The sequence below is a fragment of the Mycteria americana genome, chromosome 6 (genome assembly GCF_035582795.1).
Source record: "Mycteria americana isolate JAX WOST 10 ecotype Jacksonville Zoo and Gardens chromosome 6, USCA_MyAme_1.0, whole genome shotgun sequence".
Taxonomy (NCBI): Eukaryota; Metazoa; Chordata; class Aves; order Ciconiiformes; family Ciconiidae; genus Mycteria; species Mycteria americana.
The window spans coordinates 41,993,371-42,014,353 of NC_134370.1; the positions used below are offsets into that span (position 1 = coordinate 41,993,371).

At 43.2% G+C, this 20,983-nt stretch overlaps 1 protein-coding gene across 17 annotated transcripts in view; it reads right to left on the reverse strand.

Moving 5' to 3' along the window:
- Positions 1-20,983, reverse strand: part of SGMS1 (sphingomyelin synthase 1) — a 106,313-nt gene that overhangs the window by 60,771 nt on the left and 24,559 nt on the right. For 10 of the 17 annotated variants that reach the window (XM_075505456.1, XM_075505446.1, XM_075505452.1 and 7 more), the window contains one exon: positions 15,085-15,203. The exons of 1 other annotated variant lie outside the window; for it this stretch is intronic. The gene's annotated coding sequence lies outside the window, so the exon portion shown is untranslated. Of the gene's footprint in view, positions 1-319; positions 481-3,830; positions 3,911-4,353; positions 4,529-15,084; positions 15,204-20,983 lie in introns of those variants that run through there. 6 more of the 17 variants (XM_075505461.1, XM_075505453.1, XM_075505463.1 and 3 more) reach the window with 3 other exon arrangements.

Below are 20,983 nucleotides of genomic sequence, written 5' to 3' on the forward strand. Positions count from 1 at the left end.
GTAAACAAAGAGTGAAAGCCCCAACCGATGCTTCTTGCATGTTGAGAAGTTAGGGTGGGGAGCTTCTAGTCTTCTGGGTTTGGTGGCTGTGTTGGTTTTGTTTTGAAGTGGGGGTTGTTTGTGTGTGTTTTGTTGTGTTGTTTTTTGAGTTTTTTTAAAGGACAGTTTGGGTTACCACATGCAAATAGTTTTAGAGAGTGAAAACACTACAACCTAACCTTCACCTTATTTGTGAGCAAAGCAAATCTAATCCCACAGTCAGTTTATTCTATCTGGTAGCAAAGCAAACAAGCTAAAAACGAAGGAAAGGGAGAGTTACCATGGGATACCAAGATGCGTCACTTCTCTTGGCTCTCTTGGTGCCACATGACATCTCAGCCATGAGTGAAGAACTCAGCAGATGGGATAGCAAAAAAAAAAAAAAAAAAAAAAAAGTAAAAAGGTCTCTAGATTATAGCAAAGTTTAGGCTTTTAAATCCAATTTTCTAACTGCTTATGGCTATGGAAATACAGGCAAAAAATATTTATCTACAAACCAAACTATCTGCCTATAAATCTATTGTCACTGTGCAATAAATATATGCTTTCCCTTCCAACAGACATCATCTACACTTTTTCGGTTCCTTACAGTAAATTTAGTCCAAGCACATTCAGAAATACTGCCCTTGGAACTATCACTTGCCTTTCAGAGGCAGGAAAGTAGGTCAGTAGTTTCCACCTTGCTCATAAATACAGAAGCAGCCGCTTCACAGCAATAGACATGAGCAGTCAGAGTTCAAGAGAGACCAGAAGAGGGATAAATCACTTTGAATTTACCCTCGAAGTTATCACACAGGTCACCACCAGGCATTATCACGCCTTGACATGGAGCCCACTGAACCAAGACTCTCTTTTAATTTTCAAGGTATCGCTGTTTAGCAGCACGCCCCTGCAAAGCTGCTGTGTGTGTGCATAGCACATGAGCTGACGCCACCACATGCTTACCTATACTTTGATTTTCACCCCACTCAGTGCAGTATAAATTTTTAAACATCTCCTGCTCCAAGTCTTTCTTTTCTATACAAAATTGTAGAGTGGGTCAATGTTTGATTCTGCACCCCCCTTTACAGCTGGCTATTTCTTTCCAGCATGTCAAAACAGCTCTGATTCAACAGACATTATTCCACCTCCATCCTCCCCCACCTCCCAAAGCCTCCTAACACCCACACGCTGCCAAGCACCAAAATCTTCAGGGAAATTTGGTCGTTTCATACATCAGCCAAGCAAACCACCTCTCTGTAGTAAAAAGCAATGTACACTGTAAGAAACCTTCACCCTCCAAGCTGCCCCGGTGACTTCCATGCTGCAATCCCAGAGTTTCAGTTCTACCCAAACATTATGTCACACTGAAAATCGAGCTTGCAGGGAAATGCTGAAGCCCATCTTCACCCAATGCATCACAGTAACCTGATCATTACCCCAGGCACCAGCTGGCAAGCTACCACTCCAACCTACCCAGCTATTAGCACTCTCCTATTAGCTCCAGACTGCAAAACTTTGGTAAAGTAACAGCAAACTATACAAGACAACTGCTGCTATAATATGCTCTTAAACACCAACTTTTTATCACCTGAATCATTTGCTACTATGCACCTGTTTCCCATTAGCTACCAAAAATATGAAATAATACAGAAGCCAAGAAATCCCACATTTAATCTGCTGCTCCAACCTGTAGCCCCTGCATTAGCACACATCTATATGACACAGCATTTGAAAACAGCTAAGAATTATTTATTACGTACTTACAAAATGAAGTTGCACATTTCTGCATCAAGTTTAACACAGATGGTGTTACCTTCTTCAAAACATTGCTTTAATAACTGTTCCCTGAGCCAGGAGATACTGTCTTTAACAGCCATGGCTAGGTTTTATCCAGCGTCCTTTTAACTTCTAACCTTTCAGCAACATCCTGCAGCAGGGAATACCACAGCATAACAGTGCACCACTGAAAGAAAAACATTACCAAAAGAAAAACTTTCCCTTGTTTTAAGCTTGTTGCTTCCTTGTTTTATTTGACACTATTTTTTTTGAATGGGGAAGGCCTGGGTATAGTCATCCTCTGCTCACACTTTGCATAACATTGCTCTTCTTACTCTTCTGCTCACAATTTCTTCTCCACACTGAAGAGTCAAAGTTTATTTACCTCCTTTTATACAACAGCTGCTCTGTGCCTTTGACTACCTTCATCATCCTTTGCTGAACCTTTTTCTTTTTGGAGATGGAGGACTAGCTGGCATTCAAGACACAGGGAATCATGGAGAAAGAGGGTTTTTTGTTGGGGGGTGGGGGTTGGTTTGGTTTTGGGTTTTTTTTGTTTGGTTTTTTGTTTGTTTTAAACAGTAGCTTGTTGTTTCTCTACCCCCTCATTAATAACATTCATTCATTTACTGCTTTGACTTTACAGCTATCTTCAGTGTACGATCTCCAAATTCAGAAAAAAAAGCCTCCCAAGAGCAGAACAAAACCCAAAACTAATAATGCTTTTGCATCGTGTCAGTGTTGCACGAACAAGCACTAGGTTTCAGAGACAGGAAAGGGCCTGGAAAGTGCAGTAATCTCTTGATCTCTCATAATGGCTGTTTCCAAAACTTCTTTTCAACCAGAGCAGCAGAGCAAGGCATTAATCACATCCCTGTCTGTCCATGAGGAAGCCTTCCTCCATCCTCTTGCTTCCCTCTGCTAAAGCACTCACCCTCTGCCGCTCAGGCATAGCTCGGGAACCACCTGCTTCTTTCATATGTCCCAATCCAGGGCTCTCCATGCTTTTGCAAAGCACCCCCAACCCGACTGGCACCCCCAACCCCTCTTTTCTGCTCAGAGAAGCATATCGGCATCCCCTCCTCATTGCACACATCATTGACCCCTACTCTGCATCGCTTCTCAGGCTTGCTCTAAGAGCCACTCAGCACGCAACACATCTGCTGGCACCTCATCACAGCAAGTCCTGGAGAAGAAGGAGCAAAAGCACCAGTGTCCTGCAGGTTCCAAAGCCAAAAGAGCAGGGAGGAAAGGGGCAGAGGGGAGAAGGAAGCATGGATTTTGTGTTCAGTGCTGGCAAGCCTGAATTCAGAGCCCACAGGCTCCATGTAAAACAAGTAGAACATGCATCTCAAGCTGCTTGTGCTTTGAAAAAAAAATATATATACTTTGGTCACCTGTATTTATTATTTCCTGATGCAGTACCAGCAAAATGACCTCTACTGAGGTGCACAGAAAAAAAAACCCGCTTTTTTATTAGTAACCAATTGCTGCTTTACAGCTTCATTGACCTTGTACCACATACCAGATTCCTTACCTCACCAATGCTCGACACATGCTTGTTTCCTCTTTTCATGTGGAAACAGAGTACCCAACACTTTCTGTGTCATTAATAATCACAGTACACCAAGGGGCAGAGCTGTATCCTGAAATTCCTGCCTGGTACACAGATTTTTTCCCAGTTTTCAGCACCTCAAACTCCTCCCAATACAGGATGACAATACGGATTTGCTTTAAAGTGTCCATTTTCACTCCACCCCAAAATTACCACAGAGAAGCAGTTACTAGCTGAATAGAAGAATTTTCTAGCTAAACCCAAAGAATCGGTGCAGAAACATTCAAAAAAATCCTTAGGCGGGCATTTTACTGACAAACAATGGGATTACAAATACACAGAGAAAGAACTTCAGATTTAGCATGACTTTTGCAGGGACGATGCATCTTGCACAGGCAAAATCAGCAGAACGCAAACAAAAATTTACTGTTTATATAAGTTCACTTAAAGAAACAATCTTCTAAGTCTTTAGTCTTACCTCTTGCAAGGCTGTGGGGTAAAAATAAAGCTCTTCCAAGGAACAAACTGCCAGGTACTCCTACTGCAGAGTTTTGGATGCTGGTTGGAATAGACAGGAAGGATGGATTAATTTTGCTTGTGATGGTAACTGGGCTTTCACTCAAGTGAGCATCCAGCACTCCACCTGGAGAAGAAAGAGAATCAACAGGTCCAGGAACAGACTTTCTCAGGTACTCCACCTGGAATTTCAGGTTTCAAAAGAGTTCTCGCTTGTAAAATTCAAATTATATGGATGTGGTCTGTGAAACAGCACTCTTTTGCTGGAGGCTACTCCTCAGGCATTCAGGTTGTTGGATGCTCTGTTCCCTTCTCTCTTCCAGTGAGCCACTCCTTTCTAGACCATTTCTCCATCCAGTTTTCACACTGTACAGGGACACCCTCCTGCCCACCCACTATGCACTCCTAAACAGAGACACATGCCCACTGGCATGAGATTTTGAAATGTAGATCTCCTTACAACAAGGTATCAAATCTTGCAATACCTGAGTAACCTTGTCCAACTGTTCACCAAATGGATCACCAGCCTGAAAGGCCTCTGCTGTTTCACTGATACCTAACGTATATCTCTCGGTGCAAGCGTTCACACTGCCTCTTTCTGAACAGTAACATTTTGGCTGTCAGCATCATCTTCCTCCAATGCCCGCTTCTCATCCAGGTCAAATCAAGGAAAAGAGAAATAAAACAGTTTGCCAAGGTGGCTATTAAATGATGTGCAATCATTCTCCAAAGCAACAGATAGAAAAGCTGCAGATGCCAGGGTGTTACCGCATTGTCACTCACCCTCCACTCCCCCTTGAAACTCTCCCTTATCCTGAATTCTTCCCGTGCACTCTTTCTGTTCCAAGCTCAGCTTGACTCACATTTTCATCTCAGCTTCTGGGCCTCCCTGCTGCTATTGCAGAGACTCAACACAAGGACTGAAAATCCAGTAAAACTATGCCATGCTTGTTCTTCCCCTCCAGAGGAAGACAAATTTGCAGAAAACTGACTGTTATGCTAGAAACTGCAGAGAAGAGCTCCATTTCCTTACCTTAACCCTGACACACGCGGTTCATAATGTTACAGGAACAACAGGCTGACAGCTTGGTCCCAGGCCAGCAGTGGTACCTCACACCATGCTCGGAGGGAGGCACTTCTCATGAAATACCATTTTTAGGACAACCATACACCATGCCAAACTACATAGCACGCAAACTATGCTGATTTAAGACTGCTCAATTCACAGCGCTGCAGGTATCACATCATCATAAGACAATCAACACCAGAGCTCTTGAATTAACAAGTTGCAACAGCAATCCGAGTGATCTGTGTTTGGTTTCCCTGGAAGTTTAAAAGATGACAACTCCAGAAGTCATTAATTTAAGAGCTAAAGTTTTGGTTTGGGTCTGAACTAGTAGTTTGCAATACTCATTGCACACAGGAAAGAGGCTCAGAATAAAGTTTCCTAATTAAGGCACTGCTTTACAGTGGAGAAATACAAATAATGACTGTGCTGTTGCCCCCTTCACTTTTGTCTAGGCAATTCTGTGTGCAAACAGTGGTGCATTTGAGTTGTGAAGCTGAGTACACAACATATTTCCCCCTACACAAAGAAATTAGCTTACTTTCATACTGGCTGCTTCAGCTGTGTAAATAAGAGCTGAAATACTGCCTTCTATATATATATTCTGCAAAACTAAATCCTACAGAATGTAGCCAGGTAAGAGTCACAAAATTTTTAAGCTCTTTATCCTTGTGGCATACTCCTTTATTTCATTATTTTAACATAGCATTCACCATAGATAACATTATTAAGATTTGACGAGAGAGCTGTCTATTAATTATAAAACCTTTCTCGACAGAATGCTTTGGGAAAATCTTGAAGGGGGTGGGCATGAAATCAGTGTATTTTCATGCACCACTTGCAATTTTGTGATTCTAATATTTGTGATTAAGTATCTTAGGATAGTGCACGCAATTTACCTGTGCAACCATTCCTCTAAAACCAGAGCAAGTCAATGCACCTAAAAAATCCAGCCTCAGCTCGATGATGTTACCACCTTGCTAACAAATCTGACACCTAACCAGTAGGTGATGTCTCAGAGCTAGCAGCGATTCAAGGACAGAGCTGTCCTTCTGCTTCGATAGACCTGCCCATAGCATTAGTCCTTAGGGGTTATGAACAGAGAGCTCACGTGTTGGCTTTGAGCAAGACGACATCCTCACAAAGCACAAACACAACCTCATGCTGAATATTATTGGAGTGTGAGAAATCATTTAGAGAAATAGCACCTATAACATAGCTACTTGCCATACCTCCTTTGTAAACAGCTTTTAAACTGCCAGGTACAGCTATGATTAAGGAGCAGCTGGAGATGAGAAGAGACATCCTCATAACTGCTGACAGGTAAGTTTATTTGAGCTTCAGCACAAGCATTTAAGGATGAAAGAGCACAACAAGGATACTGAAAGACAACTGACAGCTTGAGGAATACACACCAGTTTTCAAATAATTTCTGTGACGTAGGGTAATGTTTATGATCACAGCATTCACTGGGAATTAGATCATCCATTTAGCAGCAAGTTTGCCAGATCAACTGTCTGGGGACTTTAAAACAGGATCAGCAAAAACTGTAAAGCATTGCAAAACTGGAGTCAGTGCCTTTGCATTCTTGGTATTCAGGTGCCTTCCCAGAGAAACTTCACAAAAGATTAAAACACGGGGGAGGGGTGTGGGACCGGGACGGGACACACAAAATGAAACATCAAGAGGAAGAGCAAGTCCAGTGCTCCAATTGATTTCAGGAGAGACACACGCTGTCCGTGTTGACTGCTATGCCCAGACCTGTTAGTCTACCTCTGCCTTGTCTACAGTGCTTGATTTCAGATCTGCTGCTGGCTTCATTTAAGTGTTTTTTATGCAAGATTATTATTTTTGGAGCAGACAGAGTTTGACGAACCAGTACTATAGCGGGGCAGTTATGCTGTCAAACATAGACCATCCAAGGGGGCAGACACAAGTAGCTGCATTGGGCTGAGGAGGGCATCAGTCTAATTTGGATCAGCGACAACATTCACGAAACATCTGAAGCAACCTTGTATGCACAGTTAACATATCCTAATAATAAAAACAGCCTTTATGCAAAGCGTGTTCCTTGCCTTTTCTGCCACTCACCTTTCAAGATGTGCTGTATAGCTCAGGGAGCTCCCAAGGCTATATTTACACGAGCTTTCCAAGAAACTACTAGTAAAGCTTGGGGAATTTAGCAATGTGTCCATGTCTGGAGACAGCTGCAATGAAGCTCCACAACACAGAAAAGGGCAGGGAGGAACCTAAAAGTAGGAGCATGCTCTAGACAAGATGATATTTAAGTCTGCCTAGATATAGCTTGGACGCACACATGATTTGAACAGTTGGGACAGTCAGAGGACTCTGGTGACAGAGCAGACATCCTCCATTGGGACTATAAAACCCCTCAGCATTTTAATACCAAATATTCTACCCATCCTTTGCTACGTATTTATCACCATGGAACAAAACATATTAGATATAACATTTTGTCTTCCTAAGTAGTACACAGAAATCTGCCAAGACAGTTGCTGACAGCTTTTCAACTATTCATTGGAAATGGGGACAGCAGAGGAAGGGGGAACACAGGCCAGGGAAAAAAACCCTTTCTGTTTTAATGCATCTTGAAAACAAATCTATGAGAACAGAGAAAAGCATTTAACAAATGAACTGAAACATAGCATCTTGTGCAAGAATCCCAATAACCGTATCATCTGTGGAATAATAAAACTGCAAAACCATGGAGTAATTTTAAACAACATCTGTCATTAAAATAATTAACAAACTAGTCAATACTTATCCAATAAGAGAGCACTATTTAATAAGGTCTAATTCAACACTTGAACATAGCCTGTTGGATCAATCGAATGACTGAAGTTGGGGGAAAACAACTGATTAATAATGCCCAAAAAGGCACAAAAACCAGAAGTATCACCCTCAGAGTCTATGTCTCCAGGGTTGCAGCCTAACAGGATGCCCAGATTCATTAAATGCTTCAGCACCGTTTGAATACAAGTTTACTGAATGCAAAGAACCCAGACACAAACCACAGAGCAAAACAAAATTAGATATCAGCAAGATGGCGTTCCCCTCGTGAATCCAAATAAACAAGACATTTTGAAGTATTTCCAGCATGACTTTGGCACAAAATAACACTTGCACTGCAACGTAATAATAGTTGAAGTTTTAACTGCATCCCAAGAGCTATGGGAACAGTCACTCACAGCAGCCCCAAGTTTAACATTGGCTGCTCAGCCTTCAAAGGAAGCAAAAAGAGTTGCAGAAGAGCCATGCTGTACTTCAAAGCAGTAACTGCCTTTCAGATAAAGGCTAAAGTATTTAAGTTCACTCTTCAAGCACTTAAACCCAAGTAGAGCATGGCAGTTGCTATCAAAAGTTTTGGTATTTGCTAAGTGCCCTGTCCCATTTGCAGATGTCTCAGGTAGATGGTGTGACACTTGAAAGGAGCTAGGATGGCGTTAGCCATCAAAGTCCAACTGAAACATCATGTACACGAGAGCCAAGTAGTAAAAATTAAGCCAAACCAAAAAGGTGCACAAGCAAAGAGGACACAAAGCAAGACAGAAAACCCATTTTCTCTTTGAACACATGCAAGAACTGTTGAGCACACCCTTGCAGGAAATCCTATTACTTGGGCCCGTAAACTATGAATCAATCTCAAATTAAGTCAGAGCCAGCCTCAGGACAAAGGAACAGTCATTTGCTAATTCAGTTGACAAATAAATCTGGAGAAGGAAGATTCCTTCTTTGGATTAAGGATTAATCAGCAGCAGGTATGGCCTATTTTCATTAACTGCAGGCATTTCCTGCCAGCACGTCCTTTGCCTTTTCCAAGAAACGGGAGCAGCTACGTGTCTGAGGGAAAAGGAATTGGGAGACAAGAGCAAAAGTATCAACAGCAACCTGCTTTATGTCACTTACTTACCAAGAACCAGCCAAGCTATTTAATAAACAGCAATGGCTAGGAAATCTACCAGAATCAAATCTGACGAATCCGAACAAACTGAGCACAGGGTACATAAAATACCTGCTCCAAAATTCAACTAAATCTTCAGTTTGGGGTAAGTGCCCAAGATGTTACGTCATCACTTCTCTCCTTGGACTCCTCACTTCTTTCTTGGTACACAATTTGCTCCACTAACATGGGAGGAAGCAGCAGCAGCATATCAGACCATAGACTGGATTCGGGTACTCCCAGGGGATTGTATGGATTCACCCTTGATCCTCCTCACTTTTAAAACACAACCTGTGGACTTTGTGTTTGTACCAAAACCACCTATGCAGATCCTGCAACATCCACTTGTCATTCCCACTTCTACAGGACAGTTTTGATGCATGCTGCTCACGTGCATCTGGAAAACGTCGGGCGGGGAGGCTAGTAAGGGGGTCAAACAGGAGCCAAGAAGGATGCCCACACTTTCCCACAGAGCGAGGGCAAAACCAGCAGCAGATCAGCCAGGTGCTGCTGTAAAAGGTGTTGCCTACTGTGTGCAGAAGGTGAATAAAGGCAGTGCTTACACAGCAGATCCAGGGCTTTAACCTTCCACACCACCTCACATCACATCACAGTCATCAACTTCAAGCTCAGACATTCTTGGCAACAGAGGTGTTACTTAAAAAGTCAATGTCACAATGAACTCATGTCCTACAGAGGATACAGAAAAACTCTAAATTCACATTCAGTTACATACATGATTAATAAATTTTCCCAAAGGTGCTTTTATGTGTACAAGACAACACCCAGAAACCAGTCACCGCTTTTAATGGAGATTCTCTCCCATGCATTTGATATTTCACAGGGTGGTGAGTTTTTGTTGGGTTTTGTTGCTGTTGTTGTTGGGGTTTTGTGGGGGTTGTCTATGGGTAAGAATCAGGGGGAAGGCCAACAAGGCAGATATTGTGGTGGGAGTCTGTTACAGACCACCCAACCAGGATGAGGAGACTGACAAACTATTCTATAAGCAGCTGGGAGAAGCCTCACGATCACTAGACCTTGTTCTTGTGGGGGACTTCAACCTGCCAGATGTCTGCTGGAAATACAATACAGCAGAGAGGAAACAGTCCAGGAGGTTCCTAGAGCGTGTGGCAGATGATAACTTCCTGACACAGTTGGTGAGTGAGCCAACTAGGGAAGGTGCCCTGCTGGACCTCTTGTTCACGAACAGAGAAGGACTTGTGAGCCATGTGATGGTTGGAGGCCATCTTGGGCAGAGTGATCACGAAATGATAGAGTTTTTGATACGTGGAGAAGCGGTGAGGGGGGTCAGCAAAACTGCCACCTTAGACTTCCGGAGGGCGGACTTCGGCCTGTTTAGGAGACTGGTCGAGAGAGTCCCCTGGGAGGCAGCCCTAATGGGCAAAGGAGTCCACGAAGGCTGGACATTCTTTAAGGAGGAAGTCCTAAAGGCACAAGAGCGGGCTGTCCCCAGGTGCCGAAAGACGAGCCGGCGGGGAGGAAGACCGGCCTGGCTGACTAGAGAGCTCTGGCTCGAACTCAGGAAAAAGAGAAGAGTCTACGACCTTTGGAAGAAGGGGCAGGCAACTCAGGAGGACTACAAAGGTGTAGCAAGGCTGTGCAGGGAGAAAATTAGAAGGGCCAAAGCTGAGCTAGAGCTCAATCTGGCTGCTGCTGTAAAAGACAACAAAAAACACTTCTTCAAATACATTAGCAGCAAAAGGAGAGCTAAGGAGAATCTCCAGCCCCTAGTAGATGGGGGAGGGAACACAGTGACCAAGGATGAGGAAAAGGCTGAGGTACTTAATGCCTTCTTTGCCTCAGTCTTTAATAGCAGGGCCAATTGTTCTCTGGGTACCCAGCCCCCGGAGTTGGAAGATAGGGACGGGGACCAGAATGGAGCCCCCATAATCCAGGGGGAAATGGTTAGTGACCTGCTGCACCACTTGGACACTCACAAGTCTATGGGGCCTGATGAGATCCACCCGAGAGTACTGAAGGAACTGGCAGAAGTGCTCACCAAGCCCCTTTCCATCATTTACCAGCAGTCCTGGCTAACTGGGGAGGTCCCTGCTGACTGGAGATTAGCTAATGTGACACCCATCTTCAAGAAGGGCCGGAAGGAGGACCCGGGGAACTACAGGCCTGTCAGCCTGACCTCGGTACCAGGAAAGCTGATGGAGCAGATCATCCTAAGTGCCATCACGCAGCACGTAGAGGACAACCAAGGGATCAAGCCCAGCCAGCATGGGTTCAGGAAAGGCAGGTCCTGCTTGACCAACCTGATCTCCTTCTACAACAAGGTGACCTGCCTAGTGGATGAGGGAAAGGCTGTGGATGTTGTCTACCTAGACTTCAGTAAAGCCTTTGAGACTGTTTCCCACAGCATTCTCCTGGAGAAGCTGGTGGCTCATGGCTTGCATGGGTGTACCCTTCGCTGGGTAAAGACCTGGCTGGATGGCCGGGCCCAAAGAGTGGTGGTGAATGGAGTTTACTCCAGTTGGCGGCCTGTCACAAGCGGTGTTCCCCAGGGCTCTGTGTTGGGGCCAGTTCTGTTTAATATCTTTATCAATGATCTGGACGAAGGGATCGAGTGCACCCTCAGTAAGTTTGCAGACGACACCAAGTTGTGTGGGAGTGTTGATCTGCTGGAGGGTAGGAAGGCTCTGCAGAGGGACCTGGACAGGCTGGATCAATGGGCCGAGGTCAATTGTATGAGGTTTAACAAAGCCAAGTGCAAGGTCCTGCACTTGGGCCACAGCAACCCCATGCAATGCTACAGGCTTGGGGAAGAGTGGCTGGAAAGCTGCCAGGCAGAAAAGGACCTGGGGGTGTTGGTTGACAGCCTCCTGAATATGAGCCAGCAGTGTGCCCAGGTGGCCAAGAAAGCCAATGGCATCCTGGCTTGTATCAAAAATAGCGTGGCCAGCAGGAGTAGGGAAGTGATCGTGCCCCTGTACTCGGCACTGGTGCGGCCGCACCTCGAATACTGTGTTCAGTTTTGGGCCCCCCACTACAAGAGAGACATTGAGGTGCTGGAGCGAGTCCAGAGAAGGGCAACGAAGCTGGTGAAGGGTCTGGAGCAGAAGTCTTATGAGGAGCGGCTGAGGGAGCTGGGGTTGTTTAGCCTGGAGAAAGGGAGGCTCAGACCTTATCGCTCTCTACAACTACCTGAAAGGAGGTTGTAGAGAGGTGGGGGTCAGTCTCTTCTCCCAGGTAACAAGTGATAGGACAAGAGGAAATGGCCTCAAGTTGCTCCAGGGGAGGTTTAGCCTGGATATTAGGAAATTTTTCTTCTCTGAAAGGGTTATCAAGCATTGGCACAGGCTGCCCAGGGAAGTGGTTGAGTCACCATCCCTGGAGGTATTTAAAGGACATTTGGATGAGGTGCTTAGGGACATGGTATAGTGGTGGTCTTGGTAGTGTTAGGTTTACGGTTGGACTCGATGATCTTAAAGGTCTTTTCCAACCTATACAATTCTGTGATTCTGTGATTCTGGTTTATTTAAATATCTGCTCTAGCTAACTGTTGCCCATTTAATTGGGAAATATGATGGCTGAAAATCCTGGTGCCTGTTAAACTACCAAGTAGTGTGCACTGGAATTTAATTTTAACCATTCCAAGCCCTTGCTGTATTCATATACATTTTTATTTCTGAACAAACAACTTATGCAAAAATATTTTTTAAAGATACCGCATATGCTGAGACTCTGTTCCCATGAGTTAAAGTTGGTAGGTATAAGCATACCTGGCATAAACAAGCTTAATGCTTTTTGTTTAAGAGATACAGAAATTGAGTTCCAGCCATAAATCACTGCTTTACACTGCACTGCCTGCTTTAGTCACTGTTACGCTGTCATTATACAGAAATCAGTGCATTTGCTTTGCTCTCTGAGTCCAAAGAGCTGCCATGGTCAGAATCATTAAGTGCTATACAAAAGTAATGTCAGGTTTCTCTTTCAAAGCCACTGAAGTTTAAATTTAAAAGAGAATTCAGCAAGCAGCTATATAAAGCACATACAGTGCCAAGCTGGAGGATAAGTATATTTATATAACAAAAGGCTTCCTGGATTGTTTTAAGGCTCAAGTTCTGCACAGCTAACAGTTGAGGAAAGGGATGTTTTCCCTTTGTTTAAAAAAAAAAATAATACTCTCGCACACAGAAAAAAGCCATTGAAGAGACAGCAGACAGCAGTATCTTGATATTCCACTATATTAGATCCCTAGATTTGAGCAACGAGTCATCCACGTGCTTTGTGACCCCATGAGTTTGGAACGTACGTTGTCATATACTGAGACAAACACACAAAAAAATACAGAGGTCCCAGATACCAAGGCATCTGCAAGTAATATCTCCACATAAATTACAAGGTATGCCACATGCCCAACAGTATTTGGTTTGAATCTTTTTCATTTAGCACAGAACAAAGCAGCCTTGCACCTCTTGCACTGTACCTGTTGATGTTCAACCCCTATTAAATCTGCATTAAACTTTAAGTAATAGATTACTACATTATTCATAACATCTGTGTATTGGACCCAGGGGAAACAAAAGTTGAATCAAGACAGTGACATGAGCTTCTGGTGTCTGGTAAAAGTGTCTTCTGCTCTTAATATTTATATAGTTGAAGGAGGGTGGGGAAAGTAGGAATTTTTCATGACTGATGAAAACAAGCCTAGATATTATAGTTTGTCCAGAACAACTATCACATAGATGCCAGCTTTCAGAAAGCAGCAACTGCAAAATTAAAATCTGCTCATAACAATTCACCTTACATGCGACACACAAAAAAAATCAGTTCCCTCAATTTCAGCAGTGTTGATGCTTAGTCACAGTATTTTTCTCATTATTTCTGATTACTGATGGTATTTCTTAGAGTATCTGTGGAAGTGCTACTCAACATCTTAATTGTACAACACTTGAGATTTAGAGGCATGCAGTACTGTGACGTCTGTAGGAGAGGGGCTAAAACCAACCGTCCCAAAACCACATTTGCTCAGGGCACCCGCAGGAAGAGTTACAACTGCATTAGGAAGAATCACAACTGAAACCTGCTTTTCTGCTCTGTCACTCACCACGGCCTCTCAGAATCAGCCAGTTAAGCCTCACTAATATTCAAGAACATTTTGAGAAAAAGGCAGCAGCTTTCCCAACTAAGAACGGAAGGTATGAAAGACTTGGTTCATTCAATGTGCTAGTCACTCAGGTTATACACAAACAAACAACAGTTTTAAAAACAGTTTCTCTTTCTCAAAATCTCTATGCCCAATAGTTCCACTTTTATTTTCTGTTCTTACGACACCTCTCCCTCTAGCTCTTAAATCAGTCATGGAGCTTTCCAGCACAGACCAAACCCAACAAAACCACAAAAATCTTAAAAGATGCCTTTCAGCAAATCCTCGCACAGCTTCAAAAGATTATTAAAACACAAAAACATAACTAAAAGCAGCAAGAAAGGGCATACATCCCATTTATTTTCTCTTTGCAGGCCATTCATTTACGTCAAAGCCAGAACTGGGAACAGAAACCAGGTATTCCAGTCTGGTTGTCTACCCAATATATCACTCCAGTTTCAACAGCCAGAAGAGCAAATACTTCCTTATAAGTAGGGGATTTGGAGCATTTATACACAACCTACATCTTCTCAAGTTTTGCTCTTAGTTGTCCTTACCTCGAAGCAGGAAAAAGGAACCGATCTAAGTGATCTTTCAGTTGCCTTTTCCTAAGATTATACAATTTAGTACTGGAGTTAGACTGTTTGTGTAAATTTTTTTTCCTTGAATGAAGAGAGTGCCAGGCTGGCACAAGCAACGGCTAAGCTAACAGAAAATGGAGGGAATCACCATATTCTCTACTAAGCCATGCTTTTAAATGAAAGTCTCACTTAAAGAAACCAGCCAGTAGAGGTGCCAAAAGAAACAGTGCCACACAGCTGTAGGACATTAAGTCAGACGACGCAAAAGACAAGGGAGGACCACTGACTGCTGCCAGTGCTGAACACTGCCATTGGCAAACATGCAAAAAATTATTAATCCAAAGCAAAATGGATATCTGCCCGTGCAAGCCCAAAACACAAACTTATCCAAATTCAGGTCACATTTAGTATCAGTTTACAGTAAACAAAGTATTGAAAAAACACACCACTCCAAAACACATATGGTTGAAAATGCAAAATTCATTTACTTACCTGAATTTGTTTTTCTACCTAGAGCACTCGATTCATTGGGTTAGAAGCTCACTATAAATATGAGAGTCAAAGCTCAGAAGACCTGCTGCTGGCTGCTTCCCACGTAGTCATAAGAGTCACTGTTAAAAAAAACAAATAAAAACAACTACATATTAAGAAGCAGAGCTAACAGCAAGCCTTCTATTAAAATATTAGGAGTTATTACAATGTGAAGATGACCTCCAGGTCTACCAATAGCTAGGATATACAATAAAGACCATGCTAACATGGACAGCTGCATTTTAAAAACAGTATTTCCCAAAGGACGCAGAAAGACAGAAGATCCCTGTGTCCAAATAAGGCCTATAAGCAGCTTTCATTGGATCTGAAGGAGGCCTGGAGTGCTTCTTCATCCACTTTGTGGCATCCCATGGAGAGCAGATCCTCTATTCCCCATGTGCACCAGCCTTCCTGCAGGAGCGTATCTTGGACGTACGCTTATTTTCCTCCCAGCCTGCACCAGGCAAGAGTGGTTTGGATGAGAACGCCACCCCCGAACAACACAGGAAACAGAGCTGCCAGAAATGGGTCACTGACCACCTGGTTTGGTCCAGGGGCACCACAGACCAGAAGCTATCTACTCCCACGTCATGGGAATCTCAGTGTTTCACTCTCAAAAGCCATAGCCAGTTCCAGCAATACCCAGAGCACCTTTTTTTAACTAAAAAAGCAAGCAAGCAGAACAACTCTTGGGATACACATGCTGCCTGGAGCACACACTAAAGACATAAATCTCAACATTTTCTTTAAAGGGAGCTGGTAAAGTCATCCAGGCTCTGAATTAGGCATCACACAAGATAACAGGTTTTGCTGACAAATAAGCTGAAGTGGGGGGAGTGAAGGAGGAAGGCTGAAAGCCTTTTCTACAAGTCTCCAAGATAACCAAGATCATCTACAAGAAAGAGGAAGCACTTGCAACAAAGCAAAAACAAAATGTAAAAATCAAAATGCATGTGACCAAAATCCTCAAGAGGCAGCACCCAGGTAACAGGCTCCATCCCTGTTATCTAACTTTTGCCCAGCCAAACATTAGAGCTGGCAGTAGCAGACAAACCACTCAGCCCCACGGCTGGGAAGTGGATACACTCTTAATTCAAACCCCCCCCAGCTTTCAAGGGAGACAAAACCAGGGCAAGAGATTCGGAAGAGAACCAGCCCCCTTTCAGATGGGTCTCTGCAGGGCTATTTCAATTACACTTTTGGATAAGGGAAAACCAGATGGTCTCCGTGCTCCATTCACATTAGTTAGAAAACCATGATTCATACATTTCCATTCAAATACGGGGGGGGGGGGGGGGGATGAAATTCTGCTTGCTGAAGCAGAACCAAATCCAAGTAACTGACTGCCAGGAAGCAAGCAGCCTACAGCATGGCAATTCTGCTTTCCTGGAGTCCTTTTTAGCTACATTTAGGATTACTTGGAAATTCACAGTTGGGTTTTACACCACATTCTTGCCTCATCTTCAAGATTATTCCATGAAAGTGCTTTGGGGAGGGTGCCATCAAGCACACCACCACTACCCACCCCAAACACCCACTAGCCCAGCCTCCAGTGGCCAGAAGACTCCTCTGTGTAACAGGCTGGTAGTCAAATGGCTTTTGTCCATCCAGATAGAGCCACAGCGCACTGCCAGCAGCGGAGCTGCTCAGTAAAAGCCTTGCTATCCTGCCCTGTTTGCTGTAGGATTGTAGTAATAAGAGGTAATGTTTCCAAACGTATGACAAGTTATCCATCCCATGAACACCCACCAGCACATCTTCAGTAAGGAGGAAGGCCCTGTTTCCATGAGTAACTGCACTCTTATCTCATAACAACAGCCACCCTCCAAACACATCATACTCTCTCTCTGCTCACAGGCAGTCACTCATCTGCCAAGTTTTGTGAAGCCCAAAAAGCCACCCATCTGCTGGGAGCAGCATCAGTGTGAACCGCGAGAAAGCCAGCCTGCCGTACCACTCCCCACATCCAGAGGGAAAGCTCCAAACTCTGCGTACCCGCTCTTCTAGGAAGGACGGATCCCCCTCCCCCCGGATCCAAGAGACGATGGAGCATAAACTGGTGCTCAAACATAAACACGCATTTTCGATGAGCAAGTCATGAATCAGCATGTGCTGCTTAGCACCACGAGCGCTCCCAAGATGCTCAATAACAGCTGTAGCCTCTTCCTCTCTGGTACAAAGCCATACAGACCCTGTAAGGACACGTTTTCTGCCACATACAGAACTATTTCAGAGCCAGTTAGAACAAAGTAGAAGCAATTCACACTGACAGTTAGCTTTGTTTACTACCAAAGTTACACTGATAGCAGAACTGTATGGCAAAGTTTGATTAGAGCTCATTCCCATCTTTCTTGTGGCACACACAAACCTTCATTGTATTTTTTTTTTTAAACTCTAACATTTGTTATATACTTTTCCAAAAATAGAAGGTCTGTCTTACCTAAATCAATTAGCCTGTATGCCAAACTCCTCCATCCTCCGCTGCTTCCCCCAGAGGAAGATCCTTCCATTTGCACAGCAGCGGCTTCTGCTCTGCTGGGGTACAGGCTGCCAAGTTCAGGGCCCAGTTTCCTTAAATTGCATTTTAATAACTTCATGGAAGTACTTCAGTTTCTGGAGTTGCTAAGTGATAGCGAGCCATAACAAGCACAAGAGAAGCCCACTTCTATTTTAGCATATAATATGACAACATTCAGCTCTGCCTGTGATACCACTTGCTCTAACATCTGCAGCATTTCTTTAATGCAGAAGCACCATCTGAGAAGCAATTCTGATGGTTTTGATGCTATGAAGATTAATTTCTGAAGTTACCTGCCAGTCTTGTTCTCCTTATCACAAGATGGCTAAGAACTACCAGTCATTCTCAATAGCACCCAAACACTCTCTAGAGCATCGCTAGCTTATTCAGAATATATGCACCATTTTACAACACCTGATCTAATATATCATAACCAGCACAGCCTCGAGCTTAGGACAGGCTTAGAGTTGACACCGCATCTCTGACTAATGCATTTAATAGATTACAGCTTGTGGAAACCTGAAGGATTTCCAGAAAGAGCAAATAATTTCTTTTATTAATATTCCAGTGTTTTTCAGGTGAATGCTATCATCCTTATTATCCATGCAGAATTATAAGTGAACCAGCTGTCCACATTATTTAGGAGAGTAAGTGTCCACATCTAAGTACTGAGGGCCACTTTTCAAGACTTTACAGAAGTAAAAATATCTCTGTGTACTGTACCACAGCTGTGCCTGCAAATCACAGACATGAAGCTTTGGAGTTGAGGATTCTCCTCTTCCTCTTTTCCTTCCCACTTAACACATATATGCAAGCAGCACCATTGCAAAAGGAGCAAGAGTAGGCTGTTGTCTTACTTTCTTATCCAACATAAACAGCAAGGATCAGGAATGTCTGCAAAGGCTGGATTAACCAGCTATCGACTGCTACTTAGAAAAGGCACCTCAATGATTAAAGCAGTATTTTCATTTTACACCCTAGCACAGGAAGGCAGGCATATTTCCACATTTCACTGGTATGTTTGCTTCTCATTTGCCAGACACACTATAGTACTCCTTAAAACACATTGGAGAAATTCAGCCTAAATAGATCACTTGCGTGAGTTCGCCAACCCAGTACACTTGTGGATTAAAGAAGTCAAATTAATTGGTTTAAAGACAACGTAAGGGATTTTGAGAGAATGTTTATCCAAAATCTAAGATGTCATTTTAATCCTCCTCACAGTTAATTCTTTGAACATAGGAAGCCAGTAAAATTTGTGATGCAGTTCTTACACAGGAAACATCTCCAAAGGCATGCTAATCACTGAACTATTTTGCCAATCGCTGCTAATCTACAGTTGTTTGCCTCTGTGCTCTTCCTGCGGACAAAATAAAATCATACAGCTCATCGTAATGTAGCGTTCGCTCCCAATGAAAGGGTATGTAAGAAAAGAATGATCATTTGTTTTATGTAGACAGGTCTGTAATAGGGAACCATTATCTAAATACTACTTTCCCCCCCACCCCACCCCCGCTTTTGCTATTATATTTTAGGGTAACTTCCATTTTACTTTTTTGTCTTTAATTGTGAAAAGCAGAATATTTTTAGCTCCCACTTCCATTTTAGGAAGATGCAGAGACCATTCCGCCCTGCCAGACACACTGCATTTTTAATCAGTGCTTGGTGAAGCAGTAAAGGAGGCAGCCCAGAAACATCCCCTTCATCTTTCTCATATGGAAAGATGGTAACAAAACAACTAGCACGCTGCAAACTCATTCCTAATGTCCCAAAGCCCCAAGAAAACTGTTGTTATCACAACTGACAGCAACATAATTATGTGAATTAGCAAGATTTATTCACGGGATTAACTTTGTTTAGTTCTTCCAGCATCCCAGTGACCTGAACCAGGGAGTGGGAACAAAACTGGGGGGAAGAAGCTCAAAAGACTTCAGTGACAAATGAAAGATACTGTTTTCAGCAAGCACGCTTTCTTCACTATTAAAATTTGCACTTTTATCATGGAAGTACACGACTGTGCTCAGTCTCACATCTAAGACATCTGTGTACTTTCTGCACTAGCTTGTGCAAAGCTAGCCGTACACCACCAAGTCTTGATTTCCATTTTATGCTGTAAATAAGGTGAAGTATAATTTTTAGAAGTGTGGGGAAAAAAGGACTGCATGAGCACCAGTTAAGATGACAAACTTTTGAGGCCTCTTACTAAATAACTACAGCAGAGAGAGGAGGAGATATAACAAAGGGCGAATCAGCTTCCACTAAGAAATAACCAGACCCAAAACCCCCTTTGCCCTGTTGCCTGGACTTATTTTTAGGTCACATCATAAGAGATCTAACACACAAGTATGCAACAAATAGCAATCCCATTAACAGGAGACGTTCTCTTTCCCTGTTTCCGAAATAATCATTCCTCTCTCAGGCCTCTTCCCCACCTTCTTGTTGTTCAGCCTTCCAAAAAACACCTTCCAGGACACACTCTCCACAAATCTGGCCTCAACATTGCTATGAGTCTCCTTATCACTCAGGGTGCCAACTGCCCCATGGGCTCTTGGAAATCTTTACACTAGATGGATGCCAGGACACTGAGAATTGACTTGGTACACACTGATATTTTCAACTGTCCCTACAGGGCGAGATGCTCAAAATTTCCCAGATTCACCTCAAAATACTTTGAAAATAAAAAGCTAAGATTAGTTAACTGTAAAAAACCAAGTTATTATTAGGTTGGAAAACATTAATAAAATGAAACACACTGCAACTAACTCATACTTAGGTCATTTTCAGGTATTTGCAGTCAGACCTATCTAGATAATTTCCCCAGGTTATAAAAACCCAAGGTCTGATTATTCAGACAGATTGTATTTTCTGGATCAATATTTGGATGAAGTTTCCACTACATACAGCTCCCACTAGCAGTCCACTTAGTGCATATATACATACACACATGTATCTATTAGAAGGACTTTCTTGAAAGCCTCAGCTTGATAATCATTTCAAGGTATACTGTTGTAACATCTTTTTGAATGCAATGCTGTCTGCTGCAACATTTGCTTCTGAAACACACTCTCCTTGATTACTGGCAAACCCATCAAGGGTTCCCTCAACTTGCAGCCAGTAAATCTACTCATAAAAGGTCACATGCCTCTTCCCAAAAAGCAACTACGAACTGATGAGCCTTCCCTTCAGCCCGTGACCTTTCGTACAACATACCTTGTGAGTTCAGTATGCAAACATGTTAGAGATAAACCAGAGTTACGACCTCACTGCCACTTGTGGAACAGACAGTAACATGAGTGAAGCTTCCTGTCGTCTGCCACCAATAGGAACTGCTTCAAATTATTA